Source organism: Pelodiscus sinensis, chromosome 25, assembly GCF_049634645.1.
Source record: "Pelodiscus sinensis isolate JC-2024 chromosome 25, ASM4963464v1, whole genome shotgun sequence".
Taxonomy (NCBI): domain Eukaryota; kingdom Metazoa; phylum Chordata; order Testudines; family Trionychidae; genus Pelodiscus; species Pelodiscus sinensis.
In genome coordinates, this window is record NC_134735.1 from 21,234,071 (window position 1) to 21,257,212 (window position 23,142).

General features: G+C 50.6%; 1 protein-coding gene across 15 annotated transcripts in view; it reads left to right on the forward strand.

Moving 5' to 3' along the window:
* The window catches only part of HIVEP3 (HIVEP zinc finger 3), a 399,795-nt gene that overhangs the window by 195,810 nt on the left and 180,843 nt on the right, over nt 1-23,142 (forward strand). For all 15 annotated transcript variants that reach the window (XM_075908749.1, XM_075908754.1, XM_075908755.1 and 12 more), the window contains one exon: nt 8,111-8,192. The gene's annotated coding sequence lies outside the window, so the exon portion shown is untranslated. The remainder of the gene's footprint in view (nt 1-8,110; nt 8,193-23,142) is intronic.

Consider the following 23,142-nt stretch of genomic DNA (forward strand, 5'->3'; position numbering starts at 1 on the left):
TCACTGGTTAACTAGTTAACTGGTAAGCATCACCTTTACTGGATAATGCTTATCGGTTACTGGTCAACCAGCAGCCTTGCTGGGCTGGAGTGGATCCCATGTGAGCGGTTAACCCGTTAAACGTAGCGTTTACCCGCTTGACTGATTAAATGGGATTTTACACCTCTAGTAGTCAGGCCCTGGGTGTTCAGTAGGAAGCCCAGTCTGCCAGGGGCCCTGGCGGCGCCAGTCAGCACCGCTCAGCGAGCATGCAGGGCTAAGGCACGCTCCCTCCCTGCGCTGCTCCGTGCTCCTAGCGCCAGCCAGCAGAGCCCTCTAGCACCTGGGCAGAGGGGCAGCCCCTGCGGCTCCGTGCTTGGCTCCCACCAGCCCCGCAGCTCCCATTGGCCGGGGACTGTGGTCAATGGGAGCTGCAGGGTGACGCCTGCAGGCCAGGGCAGTACGCAGGATCCCCTGGGCCTTCTGCCTAGGAGCCGGACATGCCGGTTGCATTTGGGAGCCCCTGGATCCAAGCACCACCTGGAGCCCACCCCCCCAAACCTCCTCCCACGCCCCAGCCCCGTTCCCCAGTCCATCACCCAAACTCCCTCCCCTCCCGTACTCTGGACCTCTCGGCCCCAGCCTAGAGCCCCTCCCTCATCCTGGGCCCTTCATTTCTGGCTCCACTCTAGAGCAGGGCCGGCTTTAGGAAGTGCGGGGTCCAATTCGAACAGTTTCGACGGGGCCCCGGCAGCCAGGATTTTTTGTTGAGCAAAAAAAATAAATAAAAACACAACACCGCATGCAAAAACAGTCACCGCCCCCTTTAGATCCCCAGCTACAGAGTCATGTGTCCGTTCCCCCCCCCCACAATGTCGCAGGAAAACCCCTGCGTTGGACTCCTCCGGGGCCAACGCCCCCTCCCTCAGAACGCCAGCACACTTCCGGCTTTAGGGCGCAGGGCCCGATTCGGGGGAATCGGTCGAATCGGCCTAAAGAGCCTGCACTCACAGCCGGAGCCCTTACCCCTCCTGCCTTTCAACCCCCTGCCCAGCCCAGTGCAAGTGAACAAGGGGGGGGAGCAAGCTATGGAAGGAGGGGGGAATGGAGTGCGCAGGGGCAGTGTCTCAGAGAAGGGGCGGGGCAAGGAATGGAGCTGGGAATCCTCACGTTCAGTGTTCCAACGCTTTTTCCCAGACACCAGCGCAAGACACCAGCAGAGTGTGTGTTGTCACTCCCAAGGGGCTGGTACACACCGAGGGCTGTTTCTGCTGTCGCTTGTGCCGTTGCCTCGACTGGACTGGACGCCTTTTCTGAAGGCACTGATCTGAACCCGGCCCAGCTCAGCAGGGATTGAAAACGGTTCCCGTCTGCGAGGCATTGGGTGGGCCATGCATGCGATGAGTTCAGTGGTTCTCAGGTCCAGCTACCACACTAGAAAGTCTTCACCGCACTGTGCACTGATTGCTACAGTCTGCAGAGAAAGGCTGGAGACGGAGCTCTCCTGTTACACTTGGAGGCAGGCCTTCACCCTGGCTTGCTGTCGGAGCAGCGTTTGTACCCAAGGTCTGTTGATGGAACAGAGAACGTCATTCAGCAGGGCTGTGAAGCAAACTCCTTCCCCAGCATTACATCCATAGATTTTACTTTTTGAAGCTGACGTGTCACTTTATGCAGTTTATTTTCCAGTGTACAAATTAGCTCATTACATGGGCTGCAGAAGATGCACGAAACCTGGCAGCTACGACAGGAAATCAAACCCACTTGCATTTCACCTGCATTCAAAACCTTCCTGAAATGATTCATCCGAAGCTACTGGCCCAGGGGCACAGGTTTGCCTTCTGCAAAGCAGCTTCATGGACAGGGTCAGGCTGTTGAGCAAAGAGGAAGCTGTTTAGCTGCAAAATTGTGCAAGTCGGCTCGAGCTATTTCTGGACCACGCTGTAATGGACGCGTCTAGCCTCCCTCTCTTCAGTAACAGCCACGTGTTGTTCATGCACAAGAAAGTGAAGTGGAACCGCCCTGTCCTGGAGCCAGGTGTTCCATGGACTCTCTAAACAGTGGCTGCAAAAGCTTGCGTGTGTGCGCACAAGCACGTCGTTGAATGCACCAGTTACCAGAGGGGTATTGCATTGAGGCAGTCTTTAGAGTCTAATCTCAATTCAGCCACTGACTCGCTGTGTGGCCTGGCGTTAGCTACCCCACACTCTTCATTGTTGTTATTCATTAGAACTACTGAGGAATTTTTTACTCTTTTTTTCTTCGTGGTCAGAAAGTACTGATTTGTGAAAACTCCAGCTTTTAGCAGGAATGTTTCAGTTTGAGCAAAACTTTTTTCACTGTGTTTAAGGTTCAGGGCAGAATTTCTGGTCAAAACCCGAGAGGCAGCCAGAGCCACCCCAGAATAATCAGCTGCCCAGCGATATTAGGATTCCCACCTGGGATCTGGAAGATGTGAGTCAGACGGAGCAAGGTCTTCAGTCATGGTCTGTGAGTGCCCTGAGCCCTGGTCTCTAGACTCAGCCCCTCGCTCCCTGGTCCAATGGCTATTTAATCGTGTATGCAAAGTGGAACAGCTCCAACAGGAAAGAGTGACTGTAGCCTAGTGGTGAGAGCACTCAGCTACGCTGTGCTCTACGTAGTAGCTACACTGGTGCAAAAATCTCCTCCTAGACAAACCCATAATCTGACAAAGAAAGGGGGAAAGTGTGTCAGGAAATAGGAGATAGAAGAGCTGTAGAAGAGAGGGAAAGAGATTTTCATCCATAGATCTCAAAGGTCAAAGGAGGGTCAGTTTCATTATCTCCCTTGCACGATGGTGAAACCGACACTAGGAGGGGAAGTGACTTGGTTAAGGTCACAAGGGGGGAGCAAGAGAGCGAGCAAGCATGTTTGGAAGATAACCAGGGTCACTTGACTTTTACTCTGGTGTCTTCACTGGACTCCACTGCCAGGCGGGGGCGGGGAGGGGGGGGGGGCGGGAGCAAAGGGAAAGGAGGTTGGGTCCATAAAAGGCTATTAGCCAGGGGATAGAAATGGTGTCCCTGGCCTGTTTGTCAGAGGCTGGAGAGGGATGGCAGGAGACAAATCACTTGATCATTGTCTTCGGTCCATCGTCTCTGGGGCACCTGGTGCTGGCCACTGTCGGCAGACAGGCTACTGGGCTAGATGGACCTTTGGTCTGACCCAGGACGGCCGTTCTTATGTTCTAAGGAAACAAAACACAAACAGGGAGCTTTGAGCAACTAAAAATGTCTCCAGGTTGGATGTTTTCAGTCCCTGCAGAGTGGTTACCTGGCTGTGTCTAGCACACAAGTGATGCAGCGTGGGGGAAGGGTGGCGTGATAGATTTTTGGCTGCTTTCTTTCTGGAAAGTGGAGAGGCACAAAGTGCAAAGCACTAGTGCGTATCAGTGAGAGGCTGGTCACACATTCCTTTGCACACATTAATGGAGAGCTGGGTGAGGTTATTAGCAGGCAGGGTCTCCAGAGGAAGTCCAACAAGAGGCTGCATTCTTCCTTTAGGAGGCTTCCAGTCCCTCTCAGTATCCCAGGGGGGTTACCACAATTGGGGATATGGATAAATGGCCGTGGCAGTAATTAAAAAGAAAATAAATTGCCATTTTCACACCTTACTGGCAGGGCACTGTCATGAAGTGTGCGTAACTGGGCCAGGCATTCTTCATTCGCTCAGGGTTGAGCTGAGGAGTTTGTCTGGGAGAGCATTTTGGTTTTAGTGCTTTGTACAAGACACTGCTGTGTGGTGAGCCGTGGCAAATGGATTTTGCACACTTGGATTTTGCTCCTTCCCTGGGTTGGCAATATAGTCTGATGGTTAGAGCAAGGGAACTCCTTGGTTCCCTTCCTTTCCTACCCCTGATTTGGCGCATAATCTTAGGCAAATCGCTTATCCATTCGATGGTCTCTCAGTGGAGACCTTTGTCCTGCAATTCTAAAAAAGGCCACGTCCTGGTTGAGCTCTGCTGCCAAACCGTGTCATGTTTGTAAAACTGCTCTCAGAGCACCAGATGGAAGGTGCCAGGTAACCCTAAGGTGTCACTGACTGTGCTGTTACGGCTACTGCACAATTTCACTTCAAGGGCTTTACAAAGTTCTATTGCTGTTTGCTACGTTGGAAAGTTTATTCAGGAGGCACTGTCTCCCTCACAACATTACAAGACAGCCTTGCTTCTGCGACACTGGCTGGTTTCTAGCTTGCAGTCTCATTGCTGATCTTACACACGCTGCACACACACAGAAATGTAAGTCCATGTGCAGACTGGTACATCTGTGCCTATCGCTGAGTTTGCGATTTACGCCAGGTTCTCCCACACTCTGGTGATGGTTGGGTCTTAATCACCCTGATAGAAACACAGATTTTTACCAGCATAAGCAGAACACGTACAGAACTTTAAATCAACTGGGAGAGTCGAATTTTTTCCCACATAATTCTCTCCTGCAAGTAATATGAACCTGAGATTCAAAAGGCAAACAAAACATGGAAAGGGCTAGGTATTAACTTTAGATGACACAATTTATTTGAGAAACAAGGGCATTGGATTAAAATGAGGTCTGGAGCTTTACAGAAACTGCAATTCTCGTGCAGGAGGTGAAAATGTACATCTTCGATTACACATTATATTCAAAATGCAGGACAATGTAGCACTTTAAAGACTAACAAGATGGTTTATTAGATGATGAGCTTTCGTGGGCCAGACCCACTTCCTCAGATCAAATAGTGGAAGAAAATAGTCACAACCATATATACCAAAGGATACAATTAAAAAAAAATGAACACACATTTTTTTTAATTGTATCCTTTGGTATATATGGTTGTGACTATTTTCTTCCACTATTTGATCTGAGGAAGTGGGTCTGGCCCACGAAAGCTCATCATCTAATAAACCATCTTGTTAGTCTTTAAAGTGCTACATTGTCCTGCATTTTGCTTCAGCTACCCCAGACTAACACGGCTACATTTCTATCACATTATATTCAATGCACTTTTGTCTGCTTACAATAGGCACTTTGCTTACAGTGAGCTTTTGCTGTCTCTTTATGAACACTTCTAGCTCTCTAAGGACAGAGGCATTGTGGGAAGGAATGTTGACAGGTGTAGAACACTACAGAAATTTGACTATCCGCTAATTAATTCTCAAGAAGGTGGTTAGACACATTTTAGTGAATGGTAACTTTTCTAATGTTTGTGACATATCTGATAGAATTTAAGAGAAATATAGCCATATTGTAGAATTCCATAGGCAATTAAAAAAAAACCTACAAAAAGGATCTCATTCTCCAGTAAATCCTATGGATTTTTGAAGTTCTTTTTATAGAAGTCTATAAAGTTTTTTATAGACCCTTATTGGTTTCATCCCTGTTAAATTTGCTGGGACATGTTCTTAAGAGGCAGCTGAAAGCCTCAAAACTCAACAGGTTTTTCTTTGCTCCGAATTAGAGGTTATTTTTTCTATGCAGTTTTCTTCCTTCAAAACAAATGCTTTAGATTTTTTATTTTACATCCATTTGTGCGAACAATCCCAATGCTTATATTCAGCCCTATAGTATCAGAAAGTTTGTAAGAAATGTATGTATTGTGGTTTTATGTGTGCGCACAATTGAAGAAAGCCAGTAATGAGGGGGTCAGATTTCAATTTCCAGTATGTTATTTAATCGTGCTATTTTCAGTGGCATAGATAGTAGAGAAAATGACTTGAAGAATTATGAAGAAACCTTAAGATGTCCAATATCATTAAATCCTTGTACAGTAATAAGAATTGGCTTTGTAGTTCTTCCTTCGCCCATACAAGAGCGAAATGAGTTTAAATGAGCCAGGAAAATGTCCACGGCAGTGTGTCGTTTCAGAAAGGTCTGGGAGGATGCACAGAGCTGTAGACGGTGCATAGGACGTGGGTTCCAACATTCTGGGCTCTGTTTTTGTTCTGGCACAGTGACGTTGGGACTCCATGCCTCAGTGTTGCCATCTGTAAAACAGGGATAATGTTACCTGCCCACCTCATGGGTCTTTTGTAAGAATTATTTAATGATTAAAAAGGGCTTAGGAACCCTCACACAAAAGGTGCGGTTCAAGCTCGGCTTTTTACAGTCGTCATTAATTTCTGCCAAAGATTCTCCCCGTGCCACCTCCTCTCTCTCGTCTCCATGCACATGTGTAGCCTGCCCCACCCAGCTGGCTTCACACTCATTTCTCTCGCCGCATTTGCTCCCCTTCTAGAGAGTCTGGACGTTGGGGTTGATACGACAGTGTTATAGCGGCTCGAACTAGCCCACGCTGTGCTGGGGCCTGAAGCCCCTGACGTGACCCTGCATGGCAGGTTCAGTATGCAGCAACAGTATGCAGAGCCTGTCTGAAGGCGCTTTCATTGACACTGCATAATGGCAGCTGTCAGAGGCTTCCTCTTGCTGCTTTTATTCCTGGAACCAGACTGTGGGTTCCTTAGAACTGCATTCAACGGCTCTGAGCAGGCTTTGGAAGACTGTCGCCATCGGCACATTTTCGTGATGGCGGACACGTTGTCTTGCCAGATTTAGCCCACCTTGTCTTAAATAATGGCCTGGTTGTAAACACCCTTTGGCATGCTGAGGGGAAATTCACTGCAGTGAGCCACAGAACACAGCTCTCTGACCAATTTTCCCTTTCATTTTTCCATCCACGTGCAGAATAAATTTTATTCTATACACTGAGGCATGTGCACATGTGCACCACCAGTAGAAACACAGGCTGACAGCTGTGTGTGCTGTGGATGCCTTGCTAATCAGCCGGGTGGCATTTGAACCTCTCCTGGGGGGCCACCCAAGCTTATGGGGAGCTCAGCTTATGGGGAGTCCCTCTCCCTCTGAGAAGCCTGGATCTTCCTCATCTGCTGGACTTCCCCACAACCTCCCTCCTAACTGAACCTCTGGAGCCAAGCCCACCCTTCCCTTGGCCATCAGCTAACACCAGCTTCCCACCTCCGATTAGCCCGGCAGATGTGCTTGCCCAGAATCACTGGGACCTGGGTGCATGTATCTTCTGAGATTCTGCAGTCAGAGGCTCAGGGCCCTGCGGTCTCAGCCTTGCAGTTGATTTCCCCTCGGCTTATTCCCTCTCCTCTGTCCCAACCCTGCGAGTGACTGAGAGTCCCGGCCGACTCTCCCTCCCTGGCTTTATACTGGCCCCTCCACTTGCTGTCCAGCTGGCGTCGGTTCAGTGCGCTATATCCAGTCTGCCTCTCGCCCTGGCAGCCCGTCTGCCCAGCAGCCCATTTGAACCCCTCAGTGAAGGGGTGCCGGCCCCATTGCAGGCGTGCACCTCGGAGAGGCGGCAGCACCGTCTGCAGCACCAGTTCCACTGCAGCTTGTGTACCTGCCACGGGCTGCGTCTGGCGCCATGGGTAGCGAGAGCCCCCTCGCACAGGGCGACCGCTGCTGCCGGCCTGATGGGAACGACTGTTTCAAAGGTTCCCTCCCATCCCTTTGAGTCAGAAATAAAATTCCTTGAAATGTCCACAGAACCCGGGGGCATGTGGCGCCGTTCGGTGGCGTTATTTCAGCGCAAACGGGGCAGAGCCCAACCTGTTGAGTAGTGACTCTGCAGGACCAGAACGTTAAACGTAGGGGCTCAGTGAACGTGATGCGCCTGATTCAGTTCTCGTGCTGGAAGCCGTGAAAGTCACTTCACGTTTCTTACGGGGGCTGCAACCCCGGGGCCCTGCCATCTCTTTAACTCGCTCCCTGCTGGCTTCTGCCGCAGCTCAGCCAGCGCTTGCTGGAGCTGCACCTCAGGGCGCCCACTTCCTGTCACCTCTGCGTGCGGGGAGCTTCGGAAGTTCAGTGCTAAGTAGGGTGTTCTGAGGTCCATGCCCACATGGTGAGCATGCAGGGAAGGGGGCAGGGAGAACGGAGGGAAGGGTGGAGCTGGGTGAGAGAAGGGAGTGTGGAAACACCAGAGTGGGGGAAAAAAAGCTGGTAGCGCGGTAGTGAGGAAAGGGAGCGGGAAGGCATGGGAGTGACTGAAGTATCCGTGTTGGTAGCGTGTGTGCGTCTGGGCACGCTCACTAATGTGTTGTTTTCTGATCCAAAGGAAATCTAGGTAGCTCCATTTTGACTCGCGTCTTCCTTCTTCCCCACAGGTTCCCGTTCAGCGACCACAACATTAATGCCTGGGTATTAACTGCAGCTTCAAAGAAATAAATCAGTAGCTGCAGCTCACAGGTAAGAGACGGGGGGTCACGAGGATTGTTGGTTGCCAGGCGTGCGTTGGTGGCTGTCCGTAGTGAGGCTCTGTTTGTGGGAACGTCACCACAGACCTGCTCGAATGGCTTGGCAAGACCGTCTGGAGAGTGGAGTCTACACAGCCTTCAGGAGGGTGCAGCTCTTTTGGGGCCAAGCTGCAGGCTTCTGCTCAGTGCATCTGTGGTTAAGTTCTGCCCAAACACCGTAACGTGGGTTTAGATGCTTCTCGGCTTTGTCACACAGGGGTTTCTAATGTCTGCCATGAGCTGAGGTAGCTTTGTCTCCTTCTAGCTATAATTTCCAGCCATTAGAACTTGTTCTACCCCTCGTGGCTAAGCTGATTGCACTGCAGTGTCAGATACCTTCTGGCAGGAGCGAGCCTTCGACAGCAAGAGAAGCTCCAGGAGCCGGTTTTTCTATGAATTCCTGAAAAGATTCACGTTTAAATGGAAAAACCGCCCACTCCCTCGGGTGCCATCTCTCAGGGATGTTTCCTCTGCTCCTCAGACCTTCTGACACATGGTTTCACTGACTGTACCAGCTTCTCCTGACACACAGCCCTGCCTGTGGCTTGCTCGCCCGCCCGGTAGCGGCCCTGACGTGAGTAGGAATGCACAGGGTGAATCAGACTGTAGCTTGCCAGCCATGTGTCTGCACACTCATTCCTGGCAGAGCTTCAGGCGCTGCTCCTTGGGCAAGGGGGGACAGTCAGCTCAGTCCATGAGAACGGCACAGGTTGCTGCTCCTGCTGCAGCGGTTGGTGCAGGTTGCAGTGGGGGGGATAGATGGCAACGGCAGGGCCTTGGCTCCATCTCTTTGAAGACTAGCTCCTTTTGCAAGCTCTTCTGTGCTGAGCAGCCCCCGCACAGCCATGCACTGGGCGTAGCTGCCCAGGTTTGTGCAGCTCCACATGGGATGTGGCATGCAAATTAGAGAGGGAGCAAGTTTGTACTTCCACTAGTTATTTGCATGTGACCGTAAGCCTCAAGGTGTGGTCGACACTGGCCATTGTGAGCAGTGGGGCGGGGGGGGGATTGGGAGTGTCACAGACCTTGCCTCTCTGTGGTGGGTGGGTGAATGACACAGGGCAATCGGGGTGTAGGTGGTTGGGTCCTGGACCCAAGCGGGGTGTCTGGGCTAGGAGGTTGGGTAAGTGCTGGAAGGCGTCTAAGTTGATGGGTGGGTGCTAACGAGGCTGTGGGGATGCTGGACCAGGTGGAGGGGTGAGCAGAAGCTGAGAGCTGTGTGTGGATAGGAGCTTGTGGTCTGGTGGGTAAGCTGGGAACTGAGGACCTTCTGGGGAGCAGAAGGGGTTGGGCTGGGTTTGCGGTTAAACGAGGGACGGAGGGGACGCTGGGGTTGAGGCTGTCTGACTGGGTGGGTGTTGGGAGCCCAGGGGCAGTATTGGGCCTCTCCCTTCCCCACTGGCTGCTGCCATCTCTTGGCTGTTCCTTCCCCCTGTGTGATCCAGAAGCGGGAGCGGTGCAGGAGGGTCGAAGCTGCCCCAGTAGGGTGAGAGCCAGGCATGAGATGCGGCATATGGCAGCCCTCTTTGGGGCAAGAGTCTGTCTTGCCCTGCCATTGCAATGCCAGGTGATGATCTGGGCCCCAGGTTCAGAGAGAGCTGGGTGTGAGGGATGCTTATATCACAGCGGGGTGATCATGTTGCCGACACCAAGCCCTGGAGGAGGCAGGACTTTCTCTCGCTGCAGTGAGGTTGGGCTCCTGGTTGTTTTCCTGAGTGCTCTACAGTTCTGAAAGCTGCCAGCCTGCACCCACAACTAAGAAGTGTCTTCTGCCCTCCATGCTGCAAGGATGCTGAAGGCCACTCTGAGACTCCGCATTTGTGGAGCAAAAAAGACGCCTTCTCTCTTCCTCTTAGCAGAGAGACTGGCATTTCCTGAAGGGAAGAGAAAGTAGTTGGGGGTAGTGGTAAGAGCAGGGCCTCAGGGCAGCAAAGCTCTCTTTGACTCACTGACATTGGACAAGTCATTGCACCGCTCTGTGCCTCAGTTTCCCATCTGTAAAATAGGGACACTACTTATCTGAGTCCCAGAGAGAGACCGTGAAAGTGAGTGAATGTTTATAAAGATGATGTCAATCATCACATGGAAAAGCGCAGCAAAGCCAACCGCATGCTCCTCGTGTGGCAGCGTGTCCTGCGGGCTGGTTTTGTGCCTGTAATGAATTTGAGAGAGTAACCCAAGCCTTGCCTGTGACCTGCTCTTGGAGACGCCCCCGGGCGGGCCTGGCGTGAGCCGCAGCGTTCATTATGTGCCCCTTGCTGATTTGCAGCTGTCCTGGGGTAGCCCCGCAGGCCTCGCCTCCTCTCACTGTTGCAGGGAGATGGCGCCGCACGGGCTCCACGGCAGCATCTTCTCCTGGGGCGCAGGAGTGGGCCGGCCATTTTGGAGGTTGGGAGAGGCAAAGGCCCAGCCTGTCTGCGGCTGCCACTGCAGAGGAAGAAGTAAAAGCAGCAGCCTTCCCTGGAGGAAAGTCCTGGCCTGCTAATAAAGTGCGTCTGCTCAGAGCAAGGCTGCGTTTCCCAAGCAGGGGCTGTTCGTGACAGAGGCCCGGAGTCCCCTTGTCTTGCCACGGAACATGAATGGAAGGGGACAGATGTTTCACCCTGAAAGCAGCAGGTGCACCCCTCGAGCGCAGGCCGTCAGCCGACACCCCCTCCTTGTACCGCCTTGCGTCCGTGACCTTCCATTTCACAGGCGGCTCGGATTGATGTGCTCCGACGCCAGCTCCCGGAGGTGACGCATTCCTCGGCTCTCTGTCTAGCCAGCTGCCTCCCCAGCGCCCGCTTTTTCACAGCCTTGCTTGCGTGGCTGGGACTGGGCCGGGAGCGCAGTGAAGAGCCCTTGGCAACTGGGGGAAGAAAGAAAGGGATCGAAGTAAACGGGAAAGTGTTTGTAAACAGCTGCACTTCACCGGAGTCCCTGACCTGCATGTTGGCAGCAGACAACACTTAGGAGAGGCCTCTTCCATGAGCCTGCATCTTCTCCGCTCCGTCCGCACACGCCCAGTGGGGTAGAGCAGCAGAGAGCCCTGTTCCAAGCCGGTCTGTCCCCAGCCGTTCACTTGGTAGTGTGCTCCTCACCACAGCAGCTCAGCACCTCAGTCTGATCTTCTCTTGGGGCTAGCAGCACGGAGAACAGGGCAGGGGAAGCAGGGAGCAGAAGGGAAAAGGAGGCTTCCCGCTGGCTCTGCTGCGTGTTGGGGGGTTGACCGGGGGGACCGGCACCACGTCACACTCGAGAGAAGCCAGAAGATAGAAACGGTGGGAATGGAAAGCAGCAGAAGCCGCTCCGGGTGACTCTGCTCCCTTGGAATAAAAATAAAAGCAGCGTCCTCGCCGGGCAGGGAACCGTGAAGATCGTCAGACGAGAAAGAGCAAGCCAGGAGAGTGGGGGGGAGAAGGAGAAGACCCTCCCCTCTGTCAGCACCAGAGGCCTTGGCTCCTCTGCTGCAGATGGGGGCCGCTGACAGAGCGGGGTGCGGGAGAGGCAGGGGAGGAGGGCGCAGTTGTGGTAGAGGTCAACAGCAGCTGAGCCATGGGGAAGTGCTGCAGGGGCACAGGCGGGGAGGGGAGTGGAAGCAGGCCAGGCAGATGCTGAGATTGTGCAAGATCCTTCCCGGCGGAGAGCAGCCCTGCGTTGGCAGGGGATGGGGGAGATGCAGCCAGGAGCTGTCTCCCATCTCCATGTGTGGGACAGGGCCCATGCTGAAGTCTTGGCAAAATGTACAGGGGAAGCTGTAAGAATTGCTCCTCCCTTCCTTCCTCCCTCCATCCCACCATCGATTCAGCAGAAGCAGCAGCGAATTTTCCTTCCTCCTGCAAGATCCTCCAGCTGGTAGCTCCTCAGAACTACTAGCAGCCCCCCAGTGCCCCCGATACCATGCGTGAGCCTAGCTGCCAGGGTGCAGGCGTCAGAAGCACTTCTTATGAAAGAAACGGATCTTGGGCCTGGGCTTCCGTGCACATCGGAGGGCACTGTGTCCTGACGTGGGTCCACGTGTGAGGGTGTGCCCCCTGGGAACGCACTGCGCGGATCCAGCTGGTAGAGCAAGTTGCCAAGGGAAGTTACACAATTGCAACAGTTCAAACATACAAAGCAAAAGCCCCCAGTCGCCTGGCTATAAGGGCTGGTGGCCAGCACAGCTCTAGATGTGTGCTTCTCCTCCAACGCTGGCTCTGCCGTACTCAGCAGATCGCCCGCTGCATGTTTCTCACTCCTTGCTGAATGCCTTTCCTCCCGTTGCCCAGCGGTGCCAGCCTAGCCTGGGGAGAAGGAGCTGGAGGTCTGTCCTCCCTGAGGTGTCAACAGTCGTCTTTACGCTTGACTCGGTGACACTGGAAAAAGAGAACCCAGGGGTCACCGTGGCATGATTTGACTGACCCTTGTATTCCTCGTGATGAAATGCAAGAAGGAAAGAATTCAGCCTGACTCTCAGGTGCCCAGGGAATTAGTGGGCCGAGCAGATTTAAAAACAGCTTTTTTCTTTTTCATGTGTAATCTTGACACAGTTGAGTTGAAGCTACAGGGCCACACGATGCCAATCTTACAGTCCGCTTTCAGAATACGGGTGTTAAATGTCGACTAATCCACTAATCGAAGAGTTGTTGCATTTTGCATCGACTCTTTGATTAGTCGATAGGGCACCTCTGCCTTTGGGGTGTAGCAACAGTCCTAAGGCTGTTGCTACACTTCAAAGGGGAAAGTGCCGCATGGAGCCCGGGGTGAGCTGGGGACTCTCCCGCTGACCCAGGTCTCGGTGTGGCGCTGCCATTTTGAAACACCACAGGGAGCCCTGAGTCAGGCTCCTCGCAGCGTTTCAAAGTGGTGGCGCCGCATGGGTCAGGGTCTGGCCCCAGGCTCTGTGTGGCGGCGCCTCTTTGAAGTACCCCCTCTTCTTCCACCCCCTTCCTGCTTCTTTCTGATAGAGGCAGCAAGGGGGGGAAGCGACTAGGCAACTAGCCTGTCGACTATCTGATAAGCATTTGCATATCGGATAGTCGACTAGTCCTTCACATTCCTGTTTCAGAAACCCATGTAAAACTTGTCTTTTTAAAATCTCCCTGCAGTCCAGCCTGCTCTGATCACTGGATCCAGCATGCACTGTGATGTCCCAGCATGGAAACATGGAACCAGCCCATGTGTGGAAGCCATGTCCTGCCTGGAAACACAGAGAGAGCAGTTTTGCAAATACAGTAATTACTGGTTTAACACATGCCTGCTTAACACGTTTTTGCAATAGTCCGATTTTTTTTTTGGGATCGTTTTTCGAATAACATGACTGTCCCTGAAATAATGCAAAAATAATCAAGTGGTAGACTACTTCGCATGGCGGTATAAGTGGGTGAAAATAGTGGTAGTACGCATGAGTGGATGAATCCAGGTGGTCACTGCGCTCTCTGCTCACTCATGTATTTATCTTTGTGTTTTAACAAACTGCGGCGACTTGTGTTTATAAGTGATGTGATAAACGTTTTTGATGAGAATGATCCTGATTGTGAACGGAGCTCAAAAGGAGCAAAAAGCTTAGAAAGTTCCGCATCTTGCTACAAGCAACTTTACAACAAAAAGCAGCAGAGCAGCTCTCTATCAAAAGTTTTTTTCGTATTCAACCTAAAAAACCATCAGCGGATGAAGAAGATAGCTCTGGTCCATCTACATCATCCAGTGTTGTCGTTGACGACCGAGCACCAACAAAAAATTGACTTTGCCACCACCACCTGAAATGCACCCCCCACCTTTTCCATTATTTTTAATGAGAAAATTGACCCTGCACAGTACATTTTCGCTTCGCACAAACATTTTCAGAAATGCATCTGTCGTGTTAAATGAGGAACTACTGTACTTTATAATGATGATGTTCCATTTCAAAGGGCAGAATAAAGCAACTTCTTCACACTGTGCACTTCCCTGCAGATTGCACCGTCGACTGCTCCTGTCGACTAGTTCTGGGCTTCCGAGGTGCTCCATGGTGGCCATGTGCTGCGATGACATGTCAGATCAGAAATCAGCCACAGGGCGGAAATGGGCCTGAGGGAACCGACACCAGGCCATATGCTACAGGCCGCCAGCATGTGCCGTGAGCCGGGCAGGAACTTGGGGAATTGCCTTTTAATAGTCAAAGTGCGATGGCGAAATTGACCAGTGGCGCAGAGGTTCCCAAGGGAGCAATAGAAAGTCCAGGCCAGGCTGGCCAGAGTAGCACAGCCAGCGAGGAGGTGGGCCCTAGCTCTAGAGGCTTGCAGACAGACGGGTGTGAAATGAAGCTGTAGGCGATTGCTCTGCAGAGCCGTCATCTGTCACAGCCGTCGCCTCGGGTGGCCTTGGGGAGAGGAGCGCGTCTGTTAAGCAGCGTCGCACACTCAGAACTGAGGACGTGCCCTCCGGGATCATGTGCCTGGGCCAAGCCCTGTGCTGGCGAGCAAGGGAGAATATCTTCCTTGTTGCCGACTCTGCATGGGCACAGACTTGCAGGGCCTGGGCTGAGACAGCCCCACTCTCTCTCGGGGGTTAGGGCCTGCTGGGCTCTGCGCCTCCTGAGCCCTCAGCAGGCCTGTCACATCTGTGAGCCCCTCCGGCTGCCCCCTTGCTCTGGCTGCACACCCAGAGGGATCCTTCAGGGGAAGACCTTGCTGACTGACTCTTTTCTTCCTGGTCAGTCATTCCACTGCCAGACAACCAACCTTGTGCTGGTCAAAGAGACCCAGGCTAGAACGCCTGTTTCTAGTGCAGTAAATCAAGCTCACCAATATCTCCCGGGGATCAATGTAATCTCCATCTAAGGAGATTTTCAGCTGAAGCATCCCTAGTACTTGCTGTTGTTTGGGTGGGGGCAGAGAACCCCCAAATCCAGAGTTGTGGGTTCCGAAGGACGAAAACTGAAGATAGAGGTGAACAAAATCCACCTCCTCTTGAGTTTTGTGTTCAGCGATGACCCCTCCTTTCCCATGGTAGCACTTTGGAGCTCTCTGGTCAGATATCGGAGCCGGGTTCAGATCACACCCTGATTATAAACAAATTATATCAGTTGTTACTCCTGCTGGGTAGGGCGCAAGGCAATTAAAGAGAAGGAAGAATTAAAGTGCCTTGAAACTAAACCTGCTTTCCTTGCAGTGGGCTTGGTTTTGCCACATTTTTAATCTCTCATGGGGTCTGTAGTCATGTGCCTGCTTGTCGATTACATGTAGCCAATTTCTAAACCCTTCTGGGAGTAAGGGTGTAACTGCTGGAACCTGCCAGGAGAGCTCAGTAATTAATTCAAGACTTGATGGGATTAAGCTTGATTAACCCTTGGAATCCAAGCAGACGAGATGAAATGTATGGCAGGCTGGGGAAGGGAAGGAGGAGGTGGTATGATGACTGATAGCATTGTTGCTTAGTTAGTATTGGTTACTGGGTAACCCATTCCAGTGGGGAAGCGCTAGGCTGGGTTCCCTAGGGAGGGGGGTAGAATCTCCATCCCTAGAGGCGTTTAAGACTCGGCTTGACAAAGCCCTGGCTGGGTTGATTGAGTTGGGGTTGGTCCTGCCTTGGGCGGGGGGCTGGACCTGATGCCACCTGAGGGCTCTGCCAGCAGTTGGGTTCTCTGATTCTGTTACATTCTCGTGGTGTTCTCAGCCCTGGACAGGATGCAAAGGAAGCCGCAGTCCTTGCTTGCTGGGATCCACACGGCAGGGAGCGTAATGCTGGGCTCTTACAGCTCTGGCTTCTGCCAGTCTGTGCAGCTGTTTTCATGGCCGCCGTGCTTTCGCTGGTCAAATGTTACTCCTGGTTGCAGAACTCTGTTCATGGATCCCAGTTCTCCAGCTCAGTCAGTCTCCCTTCCAGCAGTCGGTCTAAGTTCAACAGTCAGGCCCATCCCTGGGCCTGTTTCAGCGCCCTTTCCTAGGGCCTAGCCATGTGCCAAGTGGCTGTTGAGGGGGATCCAGGCCCTTGTCTTCTGTGAGTCCCAGCAGCCAGCCAGGAGCACCTCTTGCTCTCCCAGCCCCTGCCAGTAGACTGAACTTATTCCAGCTCTACCTCTCCTTTTATACAAGCCTGCTGGGCTCCCATTGGCTGCTTCCCCGAATCCTCTTTCTGATTGGCTCCATCCTACACAGCCACTCTAAGCAGCTTGGAGGACCTACCCCCACTGCTCTTTTCTTGGAGCACCTCACACTCAGGCAGTTGGACCTCTCCATGAGTTCTTTGGGCGTACACCTAGCGGCAATCCCAGCATTCCACCACAAAGTCTCCCTTTTTGCCTACAAAAGTGATTTCTCAAGGGCCTACAAATTCTCTGTCCTCATGTGAGACCTCCTGTGATTCTGTGGAACCTAGCCCTTGTCCTCCATGCCCTCATGGAGAAACTCTTCGAGATGCTCACCTCATGCTCCTTGCTACATCTCTCCCTGAAGGTGGCATTGCTCAGTGCCATTGTGTGGGGGAGTCAGGACCTCCTGAGGTCTCTTCCAGCCCTATGATTCCAAGACTCTATGATTCTATGACCGATCCCCCCCAGTCTACGTTTTTTAAGGACAAGCTTACCCTTCAGATCAGCGGTGGGCAATAATTTTTGACTGGGGGCCGCTTCAGAAAATTTTGAAGTGGTCCTGGGCCGCCCCGCAAGGGGCAGGGCCTCAGGTGGAAGGGGCGGGGCCAGGACACTTTCCGCACCTACAGACCTTGATTGGCCTAGGGGTGGGGAACCGGCAGGGCCTCTGCAAGCCAGATCAACTCGCTTGGCAACCCACCCCAGGTTTTTACGTAATGTACTGTCCTTGTTCCATATCAACGAGCCCCTTCACCTCCCATTTTTTCCCCTACACCAGATGCTAACTCTTTTGAGAGCTCCGTGAACACATTCAATGTCAGAAGGGCGTTATACAGAGAGGCTCAACGCCTCCAGAAGGACTCCAGGACTCTTCCTATCACTAGCAGAGACTTTCTAAATGGATCGCTGATGCATTTGCCAATGTTCCGAACTCAAAGTCTCCCAACTCCTTCCCTCTGTGAGAGCGCATTCTACCAGATCTATTGCTACCTCAACAGCAAATCTCCACAGTGTTCCCCTGTCAGAGAACTGCCACCTGGGCATCTCAACACACTTGCCAAACATGCTCTTATGTGTGGCCCCAGAATGGAGACCCAGCTGGGCAGAGCAGTGCTATCCACAGCTTTTCAACACACCCTGAAACCCCTCCCAGCCTAACGGCACTGCTCCATAGTGCCTGTCAACTCACAGGGGCAGGGCCCAACAGAGCTGTGGAGTCGCTTCAAGACAGAGTCGATTGGGGATAGATAGTTGCTTTTATTAATCTTACTCCGTGACTACTATTACAGGCTTAACACTGCCAGATGGTTACACAGCTACTGCAAAGTAACACGCCAATAAGCACAGGCAAAGCAATGCATAAAAGAGTAACAGGCACTTGGAAATGCTCCCCTTGAGTCTGCGGAGAGTCCCGTTCCGGTCACCTCGCACCAGGTTGCAGTGGACGTGGCTCCAGCTAGGGGGACCCAGGGCACCCTTCGAGGTCTAGGTCCCTGGTGAGACTCACAAAGGGGCAGGACTCCCAGTGATCTTATACTACAGTTGTTTACTGGATGTGCACGTACCTGGCTCAGCGCCATTCTTATCACTTTCATGAGCTCAGACCAAGGTCAAACTTGTTAACGGCTCAGTAGTTTCCCAGCTCGAGGCATGGGTTAAAGCTGAGAAAGCCCAGCTGCTGTTTGGGCTTGTAGGGTCCCAGGCTATGCTCAGCTGGGTACAGCAGGGATGGAAACTTCCATCCCAGGCCTGCTAAGCTGCAGGACCCACATATGACTTCTATGTGACAGTCCCCAAGAGCGGAGCACCCACAGGGACACCTCGCAAAGAAGAAGGGAAGGTTACTCACCACGTAGAGTAGCTGGAGTTCTTCGAGATGAGTGTCCCTCTGGATGTTCCACTGCACATCCTCCTCCCCTCTGCTTTAGAGCTACCAGCCTCTGACACAGAGAAGGAACTGTGCGTAGCGGGCTGTGCACGTGCTACTTCAACTGGCAACAGAGCACCCGGCAGGCACCACGCATGCATAGCCTACACGGGAACAGCTGTCAAACTCTCCAGTCAGGGGCACTGAGCTGGCATCAAGACCAAGAGTGGAAAACTCACAAGGACACGTAAGGAGAGTAACCTTCCCTTTTTCTGACTGTGGCAAGAGCATACTTACTACTCATTTTAGCTTACCCTCTGCACTTGACATCTTTGGGATCTGGGTACAACCAATGGTTATTCATAAAACTCCAACCGTTGTAAAAAGCAGAGAGGAAAATAGTGCCCCTCCCTGATCTCCAAACAGCTGTAATTTTGGCTTGCCCTGAGAACAAGCTGAGGTAGTGTTCATTTCAACAGCCAGGAAAGGGCTGCGTCTCTATATTTGGGACCGTGGAGATGTGAACAGGATATGCAGGTGGCACATTAAAATGTGCGGATGATTTCTTACAGAGAAGGCTCCATTTTTACTGGATGGCCTTTTGTTTTGTACCAATGCCAAGTGAGCAAACACTGAGCTTTAACATTTTTTTCTGGGATTAAATGTGGAGTTTTGGAGTTGGGGTTAAATGTGTTGTTTTGGCATTAATCTCGGTGACTTCTCCCCCACACACTTTCCCACCCTTTCTGACCAGAGCTCATAGTTTTATGAGCAGAGTGGGATTGGCACAGGAGTGGGCAGGAGAGTCTCCGTGGGCTGAATTCAGCCCACCAAAAGGGTTGATCTGTGCCATGGCCATCCTGCTGCTCCCTTGCCCCCAGGCCAGTCGAGACCTGAGGACGGGGGAGTGTGCAAAATCTCCTCCCCCCGCTCCCGCCAGGGGTGTGACTCTATAGGGAACTGCTGGCTGTTCAGAACAGCTGGTGGCTCACTCTAGGAGCTGTGTGTCCCTTGCAAGTTGGGGGCAGAGGACAAGAGACATTTCCTTTTGCATTTAATGAAGTGTACATAGTGGCTAGAATTGGCTTTGATGGGGGTCTGCGAACAGTTTGGAGGGATTATAGGGGGTCCGCACTAGTGAAAATGTTGGGAACCACTGGTCTAGACCAGTGTTTCTCAACCAGTTGTACAAGGACCCTCAGGGGTACTTGAGAGAAGTCGGGGGGGGGGGGGGGGCATGTCAACACAACTGAAATGTAGAGAAAACTGATTTTTTTTTCAGTTTTACAGCGCTTTATTATTTTTGTACTTTTTACACCCAAAGACTTCATCGCTGCCCGGCTACGATTAAGTTGTTTAAACAAATGTGTTGCAATGGTAGAAAAAAATTGTGTGTGTCTGAAAACTGTAGGTGCTGGGGGTACTTATAATTTTTTTTAAAGGGGTACTTTATAAAAAAAAAGTTGAGAAACACTGGTCTAGATCATCTCTGATAGATGTCTACCCAACCTGCTCTTAAATCTCTCTGACGGAGATTCCACAACCCCCTAGGCAATTCATTCCAGTGTTTAACCACCCTGACAGTTAGGAAGTTTTTCTAGGCATGGGCTAGAACCACTCAATGACATCATTGTTTCTTACTGTTAAGTGCACAGGTGCTGTCAAATGTTATGTGACACGTGCTAAGTCAACTCTAACTCTGCAGTATGCCAGTCAGAGAAAGTCCAGTTTTGTTACTAGCAAATTTTGCATGACAAAGCCTGTTCCTGCCTCTCAGCTCTCTGCATCTGTTCTTGCTTTCCAGAAGTAGATAGGTGCCCTGCTACAGCCTATGACTGCGAAACGTGTTCCACTTGTGATACTCGGAATGAGGAACCCGCAAGTGGCTCTTCAATGTGTGTCTTGTAGCTCTTTGCAGTATTATAGTGCTGTGTGTTTTAATTATTAACCAACTGGTAGATTTACCCCATGTTTCTCAGGTCCTTAACTGAATTAAGTGGGGAGGGGTTACATAAAAGGAAAATGTCCATGCTTTGTTTAAATGATTGTATTTTTCAAAAATACAGTGTTATTTGAATGCAGTTAATCTTTAGAAAAGGATGGTTAAAATTTTTCTGCTTAATTTTTTTAGTATTTTTTTAAAAATGGGAATTCCATCAAGTGCATTTTTTTCTTCATCCCTATAAACTCTTATCATTCACAAGGTTTTAATAAAACCAAGGTTTATTAGGTTTCCAATAACATTTTGGAAAAAAGAAGATTAAGGGGGGACATGATAGCGGTTTTCAAATATCTAAAAGGGTGTCACAAGGAGGAAGGAGAAAATTTGTTCCTCTTGGTTTCTGAGGACAGGACAAGGAGTAATGGGCTTAAAGTGCAGCAGGGGAGGTTTAGATTGGACATTAGGAAAAAATTCCTAACTGTCAGGGTGGTCAAATATTGGAATAAATTGCCAAGGGAGGTGGTGGAATCTCCCTCTCTGGAGATATTTAAGAACAGGTTAGATAGACATCTGTCAGGGATGGTGTAGACGGAGCGTGGTCCTGCCTTGAGGGCGGGGGGCTGGACTCAATGACCTCTCGAGGTCCCTTCCAGTCCTATTATTCTATGATTCTATGATTTTCTTCTAGTTTCCAAACTTTAATTTAGCTGTGTCAAAACAGAGCACTTCTCCAGATTTCTCCATTTTCCCTCTTTTCAGTAAGCAATATGGAGGAACAATCCTATACCAGGTTCATCCTATTTTTCCTGCTCATCTTAGTTCAGTCTCCTTAAGCATTCTCTCAGTTATTTCAATTTTGAGAACTGTACTTGACTTGATGATTCTGTCTCTTCTTGGTTTGGTTTGATGAGAAGCAATCCCATTCCAGGCACATCCCGTTTTCCTGGCACAACTAAACCCTGACCTTGCTTAAAGTTCTGATAAGAGGAAGCTGTAGATGACATTTAGTGGACCTAGCTAATACCATTTAGGAGGAGTTCTTGGACAGACAGACAGACAGACAGGCTCACATATATTGTAGAACACTTAGTCATTTGTTTCTCTGTGAGTTTATTGGTCAGTCATGTTCAGGAATTGGTTTGTCATTTAGTCATATATATAATGAAACAATTTTTCATATTATAGTGGCTCTTTTGGCTAACACTGATGTCTACGTGAACCACTGGTGAAATAATACCTCTTTCACAGGGACAAGGGTTGGTTTAATTTGTGTAAAGCACAGTGAGTCCTGGGGTGAAGAGGTCTGCCGCTGGCTGAGTACCATTATTGCTGTTGGCCCTTATCTTCTGGGATCCTGCAACTGGAGCCAGAGGGCTTGGAGGTCTGCCCTGGGAATCCATTTACAATATAAGTTTCTTGATCGCTATGTGTTCAGAAGACAGGTTCAGAGTCTATTAGCTTTGCCATAGTTTTATGAATATTTGAGTATTTTGCTGTGGTGACCCAAGGGCCTATTCTTAGCAGCCCTTTGCAAGATGCCAACTCATATCACACTGAGTTGCTCTGCAAGTTTATGTACAAAACTCTCCCTAGGTCTGGAAAGTAAAAATGTAGATTCATGAAGAAATCCTTTGGAAGAAATCTTTGCTTCTAAATGTATCTACTTTTTTACATGAGTTTTCTGGAGGGGTGCAATATTTCAGGCTGCATCCTGTGTCTCTACAAGATTTATACGTCTAGTATTTCGGAACTTGAGTTGGAGGAGCCATATTTTATGTGGATAGAGGAACAGCTGCTTGCACTAAAGGGGGTCTTTTATTTGGTCTGAATTTGACTACTGCATTATACTGGTGATTCCTCATGTCACTAAAACACCCAGGCTGTGAGTACACTGCACCCCTTTTCCAGAAAAGGGATGCAGATGAGACAAGTCGGAATTGCAAATGAAGTGGGGGATTTAAATTTTCCCCGCTTCATTTGTATAAACATGGCTGCCGCTTTTTTCCGGCTCGGGGCTTTGCCGGAAAAAAGCGCCAGTCTAGACAGGGATCTTTCGGAAAATAAAGCCTTTTCCGAAAGGTCCCTTATGCCTCTTAAAATCAGGAATAAGGGACCTTTCGGAAAAGGCTCTATTTTCTGAAAGATTCCCGTCTAGACTGGCGCTTTTTTCCAGCAAAGCCCCAAGCCGGAAAAAAGCAGCAGCCATGTTTATACAAATGAAGTGGGGAAAATTTAAATCCCCTGCTTCATTTGCAATTCTGACTTGTCTCATCTGCATCCCTTTTCTGGAAAAGGGGTGCAGTGTAGACAGCCCCAGTATTTTCAGAATATACTTGGGCATTTTTAGTTTCTGTCTTTTCGGCTCTCCACCAGGGAAGATCCACTGGAACCTACAACAGAAACTAACAAGACATTTGACTTGGAAGGCTCATCAGGGAAAAGATCAAAGATACTGGTTCAGGTGTATGTATCTCTGCCGTTTTGAATTGCAGCTCATAATAGCTTGCCTTCAAACAATTATTTAAAGGTGCATTGGACTAAAGGCCTGTGTCTGTGTATTCAGACTCCCAAATGGAAGGAGTATATATGCTGCAGCTTTAAAACTTAACTTACAATTTTAACATGCAAGTTGTTGAGGTCCATTCATAAGAAAAACAAGACTATCCCTCCTAAAAAAGTAACAGGCAAGAAAAATATCGGAAGCGTGGAGTTGAGAATCTTCTTTACCCTTTGTTCTTCAACATAATCACTTCATCTCTTATATTAATAATTAGAAGACTTACCTGGTGTCCTTCAGCATATACGGGTTGGCGGGGGGGGGGGGGGGGTGTAAGAGTCAGGGCAAGGCCCTGGGATTTGAGGGAGCAGGGTAGGAGGCTGAAGTGGGGGAGTGCAAGAGTGAGAATTGGCAGTGAGGAAGGGCTCAGTGTGGGCGTCCCATCTGGCAAGGCTTTACCACCTCTTCCCCGCCCCCAGCCAGCACAGGCCTTCTCTCTCCCCCCAGCCACACCAGCTGCCAGGAGCTTGGTGTCTCCCTCCAGCCCCCTGGCCACCAGTGGCCTTTT